Below are 8,638 nucleotides of genomic sequence, written 5' to 3'. Positions count from 1 at the left end.
GTAGTCTGGAAAAAGGCGGCAAGAGTTTCACATTTGTTTGCTGCCTCCATCTTCAGGGCAGAATCAGCAATCGTCGACAAACTTCTACCAGACCACACCCAGAAGACAGTCATCTTCAACAAGAAATGATGTTTGCGTTCAGCTGTCAGATAACTTGGGTTCCTCCGCAGAGGATATGGACCCAAAATGACATACTGTAATTAAAAATCAGTTTAACACTTTAACTGCGACCTCTGAATGTACAACTACGTGCTTTTTGTAGTCTGGAGTATGAAGAAATGTCCGTTACATAAACAATTAATCTTCCTATGGGCATTCTTTAAAAATATATGAACAATATAAAATTCCCAGTTATTTTTGGCCAAGGCCCTGGGTAAAATTACGCACTTACATTTTTCTCATAAACTATTAATACTATTGTGTTTACTAATAAAGATGACACCATAAATAATTTTATCAAGATTAACAACATTTTATGCACAGAGGAGCTAAACAGGAAACAGAGGAATATAACTCAATAAAAGAAGCGCTGTCCTATTAACAACAAAGTAAAAGCCCTGCCCCTCGCTCCACCTCACACTGCGCTCGCAACTTTAGACCGGCCAGCCGCGCTGAAATCCTTGCAGCCGGAAATATTAAAATAACGATACAGAGGAAATAAAGTGTTGCAAATTATATAAACACAAAAAATAATTTTTTTTTTCAATTTTTGAAAAATTATAAGGGGTGCTGCAACTCTGCAGCTCTTATCGAGGGGCCACCACTGGCAAAACCACAAGTTAAGAGTATATTAAAAGTTAACACCTTCATAACAACGTCTGAAAGCACAAAATTCAGCATTGTCAAACAAACATATTGACTGACAACGTTAAATACTCTGTGCTCTTAGTTTTGTGTACCGGGTTCAAACACAAAACCTCGTACATCGTTTAAACCAAAGTCGGCTGAGGGAGGAAGGAAAACAAACATTAATATTACTTAAGTCTTACTTACACAGTCTTCATTGGAAATCCTTCTTAATAAATTTATCACAGATCTTAGGCTGTGAATGTTGACGAGTTTTACTGAAATTCTTCGATCTGTTCATTTCTACCAATTCCTCTTTTGCAACACGTTACACCATTTCCAGAACGTGTTCTTGCACGCACGTCAGATGACATTCGTTCACAAACTCGAAGCACAAATCACGTGATACGGATGCTGTGTATACGATTACGTCTCCACGGAGTACCCTGACAATGAACCGACGTGTTACACGCACGACAGGACAAACACCAATTCATACATTAATGGTTCTCGAGATCACTCTGTTTAGAGCACGTACACACAGAAACATGGACACTTCAGAGGACTCCACTGACTGAATGATTTATTACACACGTCACAGGAATATGGACGTTCGCCACTATGTATCTTCAAATGATGATTCTGCACACATTACAGGTACAAGGATACTCTCCGCTATGTGTGCGTTGATGTCTCTTTTGACCACTTGGCCAACGAAATGTTTTACTGCATGCATCACAGGAATTGGGATGTCCCCCACCATGCTTAAGTTCACGTTCATTCCGAGGACTCTGCTGAAGAAATGAGGAAAGAATTATGATAAAGTTAACATAAAGAAGAAGAAGAAGAAGAATGAGATCGAAAGCAAACACGAGAGGTTTTTCTACCAAATCCCATTACCTGACCCAAATTTAGTGGAACGTGTGCAAGAATTTGAAGTCCACATTCACTGAGGTATGTGACGTAATCTGGAACCCCTGCCCCCAATTTAACATCATACTCAAACAATAAATGCCAAGTCACTCAATCATCTTGGTTCTTATTCTGTACCAGGTTGGATCTGAATTCCATAGCAAATGCATTTTTACACGTAAATTTGTTGGTTCAATCGCTTGATGGCTACTTATAGCAAGAGATTAAATATTTTGGAGCCCCTGGTCTTCCATCGCATAACATGTTCTAACTCTGAATGGTAGGTCACTGTATTAAAAGGTAAACACAAATATATTACTCTAGAAGCAGTGGGATAGGAAAATGTTGGATGTTAGTTCATTTAGTTCCTTGATACGAGGCGCGTCCCAAAAGTAAGTTTCCCACTCGTCCCACAGCTAGCAAACCTTATATTGCGCGAAGCGACTGTGCGTACGTGATAGAGCAATGACGTAGCATGGCGCATGCACTAACGGCACCTCCCGCGTTCTCACAGTAGCATCGTTGCAGCTGTTGAAGATGGAGGTTCTTATTCCAGCTTCCGCCGACTGTGAAGTGCGGTCAGTGATAACGCTAGGCCGCACACGGCTCGACGGACAGCAAGTCTCCTGCAGGAGTTCAGCTGGGAGGTGTTTAATCATTCACCCTACAGCCCGGACCTCGCTCCCAGTGATTTCCATCTTTTCCTATACCTCATGAAATTCCTGTCCGGTCAGCGTCAGCGTTTTGAGAATGACAGAGAGGCGGAGATGGTTGTCACACAGTGGTTCCAATCCCAGGTATTCAAAAGTTGGTCCCACGGTATGACCAATGTCTCAATTCCGGTGGCGAATATGTTGAAAAATAGCTGGACACTTGCTGTATCTGTTGCAATAAATATTTACATGAAATTGTGTTTTGTTTCTGTAAACGGCCCCAGGGAAACTTACTTTCTGGACGAGCCTCATACTTGTAACAGAAAGTTGGGTTTCTTGTCAGGCCTGAACTCGGATACATATCAAATGGACTCCCAAATGACAGCATGGTACTTAAGAGGTTCAAAAAAAAATCTCTAATGCACGGAATAGAAGAAAAGTCACGTATGCCAACTATCCCCGAATTCTCATCCTATTTCATAACAAACATACTCAAGTTTTTTGTATCCAGCCAGACTTGTTATTAGAAAACCTATAGCAAAATGATTTGGCTTTCTGCAACAGGCAAGCAGAGTTAACCAATCAGAGTCAAAGTACCAAGGAGTGGGGATATATGAAGTCATGATTTGCTAATGCAAATTTAAATTCAAAAAATTAACCTAAATAAATAACCCAGATTTTTAGAAATGTTTTGACTGACAACAGGAACCTTTCTCTATTTCCAGCGTACCTTCACGCCTTAATAAGTAACAGAAAACAAATAAAATTTCCTGCTCAGACGAAGTGATGTAATAAACCACTTTCCAAACTTTATAGTCTACTATAAAAATTTGTGATTCCTCGTTGTCGTCAAAAAATGACGTCATCAACAATGTCAACTTATGTTTGTTTATACTCAGAATTGTTGTGGAACACAACAATGCCGAGTACAACACAACAATCTATCTTCTTCTCTTCTCTTACTATAAAAATTTGTGATTCCCCGTTGTCGTCAACCAATTTGTTGTCAAAGAATGACGTCATCAACAATGTCAACTATAAACTAACTCGGCATTGTTGTGGAACACAACAATGCCGAGTTTAGTGTCTTACTTAAGATTTTAAAACGCAACCAACCCCCTCGAAGGAGGGGTTGGTCAAGTGTTTTAACCCTCCATTCGGGGGGTTTAATTTAGTTTCTTACACAAGTTTTTAAAACGCAACCAATCCCCCCCCCCGAAGGGGTTGGTTGCTTTTTAAAAACTTTACCAGGCCCTCCAAGGAGCTCCGAAAGGAGCGTTCTGCCCTAGTTGAACTAAAAGAGATGACCACTTCTTAAAAATTTTAATTTTAAAAAAAAACATATTTCTACCAATAGAAGTAGCCACGTTTGGATTCCATATTTTAGAGAAAAATAAATAGCAATTTCCAAATATTATTTAACATTTCCATATTCTCCCTTTTGGGAGCTTGTCCTTTAATTTCATGTTCAAAACATTTAGTAAAACTATCAAACAGCGCACAATATTCCATGTGCTTGTCACTGTCAGAAATTATAGTGCCACCATTAAATCTAATATCCCAGAAATAACGTAAACTGCGAGTGGAGATTTCAGTCCACCTCACTTTTTGAGAAGTCTCTTCTTACACCACAAAGCCCCTCTCTCCCCTACTGACCATCATGCTGCAGTTACAATACTTTCAATCTTAACGACAAGACGAATGACGCAAAAACAACAAACTTGTTCAGAGTGTGGATTTAAATTTTATTCTCTCGGTGATATCACTTATGATGAGAAAAAGGCAAATGGGAATACATAAGACATCCATCCTAAAAAAGATCTACTCTGAGTACAATCTGGTAATTCAGCGTAACATATCCTTACTTCAGAAGGAAGGGGTAGAGCCTGAGTGCACTGCGAAAACAAACAGTGCTCTGATTCCATCTGTAGAATAATTATCAGGATCTACGAATGTCTGAAGATTGTTTATACCATTCATAACCTAGAAACAATTCCAAAATTTATTCATCAGAAGGGACTTTTTTCATTTGGGTGGACAGACACACATGAGGACAATTGACACTTTAATGGACATACCTCCTGTTCAACTTGTGTTACTGAGGTGTTCCTCAATATCTATATCTGAGACATCCTCAGCTTTTACAATCATGACCTGATTTCCATCCTGCCAAGTCTCACTGTCTGAATGAGGTTCATCTTTCACCGAATCCAAACGGTTCTGTAAAACCACAATACACATTACAATTATTACGTTGCAGAAATGTTGTTTTTATAAAAGTTACCCAAAAACAGCATGCATGTATGGATACATTTGTACATACACACAAACAGATAAGAACCATAAATAATTTGGTTAAAGGGAGGCTTACCTTCCATTCATCATTCATTATAGGAAAAGCTGATGGTGTGTTAACCTCATCATTTCTCACGCCAACGGAATCCTCTTCCCTCAGAACATCCCCGTCATATTCCACTTTGATTTTATCAATATTCTGCTGTAAAATTATGAGTTAAACATAAATTCCTTGAGATGATATGCATCAAATGCAGGTATAAACTGGATGGGAATCTACAATTTGGGTATCTTCAGGATAAAATTGTACATCACAAATCAATTTCACATAAAAATTTCCAGAATATAAGAAACTGCTGTAATGCAATGTGCGACAAGAAATTTACTGGAGTCTTACTGTAGTGAAGCCACGGTACATAGCATCTCACATTCAACCCCGATAGATACACATGTTCTTTCTTTCTTTTATAAAGTTAATTCCACACTGTTAACTGTGTAGCGGTCATGCTCATGGTAGCCATAACATAATGAACACAAGACGGGAATCCTTTTCAATCACATTATAACATAATGACTCGAGGCCTTTTCATAACTATTAGCCATCTTTGTTTCTATACACACAAATACTCACCAAGGTCCCATTCAGAGATTGAAATATTTCTTCAGCTCTGTGCAATATAATTTTTGGAATAGTGTGCAGAATTTCTTTACGGTAAGAAACTGTTTATCACACATCATGGTTTGTAGGTTAGGTATAAAATGGCTTGTAACAATTCAGCTTCACATAAATAACATATGTATCTTCGAATATCTGTCCTTGTTCGCAATATAAAGAAACAAACACACACACAATCGCAGCAACGAGACATACACGAGCTCACAACGATTCCTGCCGAACTGTCATGGCGACTAGACGCTATTACGAACAGAAGCCGGTCAAACACGCGAGAGGCAGGAGAACCCGGCCCCGTCAGGTAGTCTTGTCCCTGCACAGCAAAATGCTTGTTTCCCGTGCCGGGGACAAGCATTGCCTGCGTCGCCAACACTCCGACTGCACATACAGCGAATTCGAGCCCAAACAAAATTATTTCTTCGAAGAACGCAAATAATGTCGTCGACAGAGAGACTTTGAAAGAGTCCCAGAATCTCACATGATTTTATTCCGTCTAGCTTCATACTGTAATATCTAAATTGAAACTTTCAGCCATCTCAAAATTCGAAATATAATTTTAACGCTTCTATTTCATGTGTTCCTGTTACTAATTCTGTTTATTGTCGTGTTATCTCGATGATCCACCCGACCGAAGAGTGAACATTTAAGTTTGTGCTCACCATCACAACTGCAACAACTAAATATAGCGGAGTATTGTCAGGTTGGTATCGCCGAACTAGCTCGTAGCTCGCTCGATGTCACGGGCTACGAATCGAAGAGACATTCTAACCAAACTTTTTTTTTTCATTCTCACGCCTATCTTCAGTTCGTTTTCTCCTTGTTCTGCCTTTATATGGTACCAATTCAGTGTTAAGACCGCAATCTTCCGAGATATGTGTACACGCTATTTTACATGAACCCTTAAAAATATAAGGGCATTAACAGCTGCTGCCCTGGAAATGTCGTCTATAAACCAGAACGCCTTCCCATCTGCCGCGTAGAATTATATGATCCCAGACTTGAGACAATTTACAGAGCCATGAACTAATTTTATATGTATCACATATCACATTATTTGTTCTAGCATTAATTTTCCGTTACAGGTAAAGAGGAGGACTGCTTGTTATTTAGATGTCCTCTAAAATCAAATGACGTCTTAAGACAATTTCAAGGACAAAGGAACGTTATAAAAAAAGCGATGCTAATTAAAGTAATCTATAATTAATACGAGGAAGGTGTTAAAATTATGGACGTGTTCTTGGGTGGCTGAAATATTCGACACGCATTTTACGCTCTACACAGATGTTTTAGAAAGTGCTCTAAAGACAACCTTCAGCGCGGGGATTTAGATACAGCAGTTGTGCTTGTCCTGCGGTAATATTTTTTGAATGCCAAATTAATTTTTGCTCTAAAATACTTTATTTATCATAACTTTTGAACTATATGAGATATAATTATGAATTTTTCACTGAAATCCTCTTAAAAGATGGTTTTATAATCTTACCTTATAACATCAACACCCTGTGTGTTAGCAATGGAAGCAAGTGGATCAGAAGTTGAGCTTCGTGTGGTAAGCCTTGAAGCATCCAACTATGCACAACCCTGCCTCACACTCACCACACCAATAAATAGAACCTTTGCTTCTCCCGTTTTTCCTACACACCACACATTTTCTTTGAGGTCTTGCCTTCTTTCCGGAGGCAGGAATACGCTCCGGAAAATGTCGTTCTGAGAGTCTTTTAGGTGGCGGTTCAATTGACGGACGGCCGTGAACAGGCCGAGGAACACTAGAACCGTGTTTTTCCACGAGGCCTTGTGCTAATAAAATTCTGAATATTAGGGTGTCTAAGGTTTTGTTTTGTGGAACGCAGCGATACATGACCATTGCATTATGTATTGCTACATTGAGTAGTCTCTTGAATAGTTTCATGTACCACTTTGTTCCCTTCTTTCGTTCCAGCAAGTACGGTTGTAGCATCTGATCCTTCATATCTACTCCCAGCATGTTTTTGTTGTAATCACCAACAACCAGAGGCTTTGTTTGTTCTTGCTTTGCTTTATTTATAGTCACACAGATATCATGTTTGTGGTATGTAGATATCATGGTGACTCGCCTCTTATCTTGCCACGCGAGAACTGCAACATCACCAGAGTGTTGACCACAGTGCTCACCTTTTTTCAATTTATTATTCTTCACTGCAGGAGGGACATTTTTCCAGCTAGCCCGTAAAGTTCCAACACAGTCTGTTCTTTTGGACTTTATGAACCGAGCCAGATCTGGTGAATTATAAAATTTGTCCATCCACACTGTGTGTCCACGACCAAGAAGAGGTTCTAGCAGTTTGACTACAATTGCTGCAGTTTTGTTCGTTTCTGCAGTCACAAACTGATTCGCCAGTTCCATGTCTTTTCCAATATAAACCAGAAAAGACCACACATAGCCAGAGCTAGACTCGCAGAGTTCATACGTTCTGATTCCAAATTTGGCAGCCATGAGGGGTATGTATTGTCTGAAGGACAAATGACCTATCGAAATGTTCTGGTTCGGAAGATATAGATTTTGAAACTTGTTATTTAGGTGCTGAATGACTGGATAAATTTTGAAAAGTTTGGGAGGTCCTTGATATTCATTTTGCTTACTGTTATCTGCAAAATGCATAAATTTGGTAATTAACTCTAGTCTTTCCAGAGGTAAAGTTTCAGAAAAAAACGGAGTGAACAGCAACCGGTTTTTTGCATAATAAGATTTAAGGGTAGGCTTTTGTACAATGCCCATCGCCATAAATATAGCCAAAACCACGTAAATTTCGTCCACTGTAACATCTTTCCACTTCCTAATCCTAGAGCGAAATGAGAGAGGATGGGCACGTTTAGAAATCTCCTGCTGAGCATATCTGTTGGTTTCATCTACAATCAACTGTACAAGAGCTACATCGAAAATGTTTTCGAATGAACTCACGACATCTAGGCCAGCAGTGTCGAACTGGGGACCATATACATTGCAAAATGTTTCTCGTGATGCAGGAAATGAGTCTATATTTTCCCACACAAACTTACTGGACACCCCTCCCAATCCCACGTGTACGATTTCTTCCCGTCTTTCGTCAGTATCATTATCATTATCATTATCACTCTCACTCTCACTATCACTAATCACGTGAGTTCCAGGAGTCGCAAACTGTGTATAATCAATGTCAAATACACTATCGTCGTCCGAACTATATTCACTTATACTTTCATCTACTAAAACTTCATTTAAAACTTGTATTTCCTCAAGCTCCAACACCGCACAACTTGTTGAAGGGCCAGCCATGATGACTATGAGGTCTGGCACAGCTCG

Source organism: Zootermopsis nevadensis, unplaced genomic scaffold (genome assembly GCF_977971745.1).
Source record: "Zootermopsis nevadensis isolate Lab colony 2312 unplaced genomic scaffold, Znev_1.0 Znev_ptg000007l, whole genome shotgun sequence".
NCBI classification, from domain to species: domain Eukaryota; kingdom Metazoa; phylum Arthropoda; class Insecta; order Blattodea; family Termopsidae; genus Zootermopsis; species Zootermopsis nevadensis.
The sequence above is the reverse complement of the archived record's forward strand: the minus strand, read 5'-3'. Positions refer to the sequence as shown.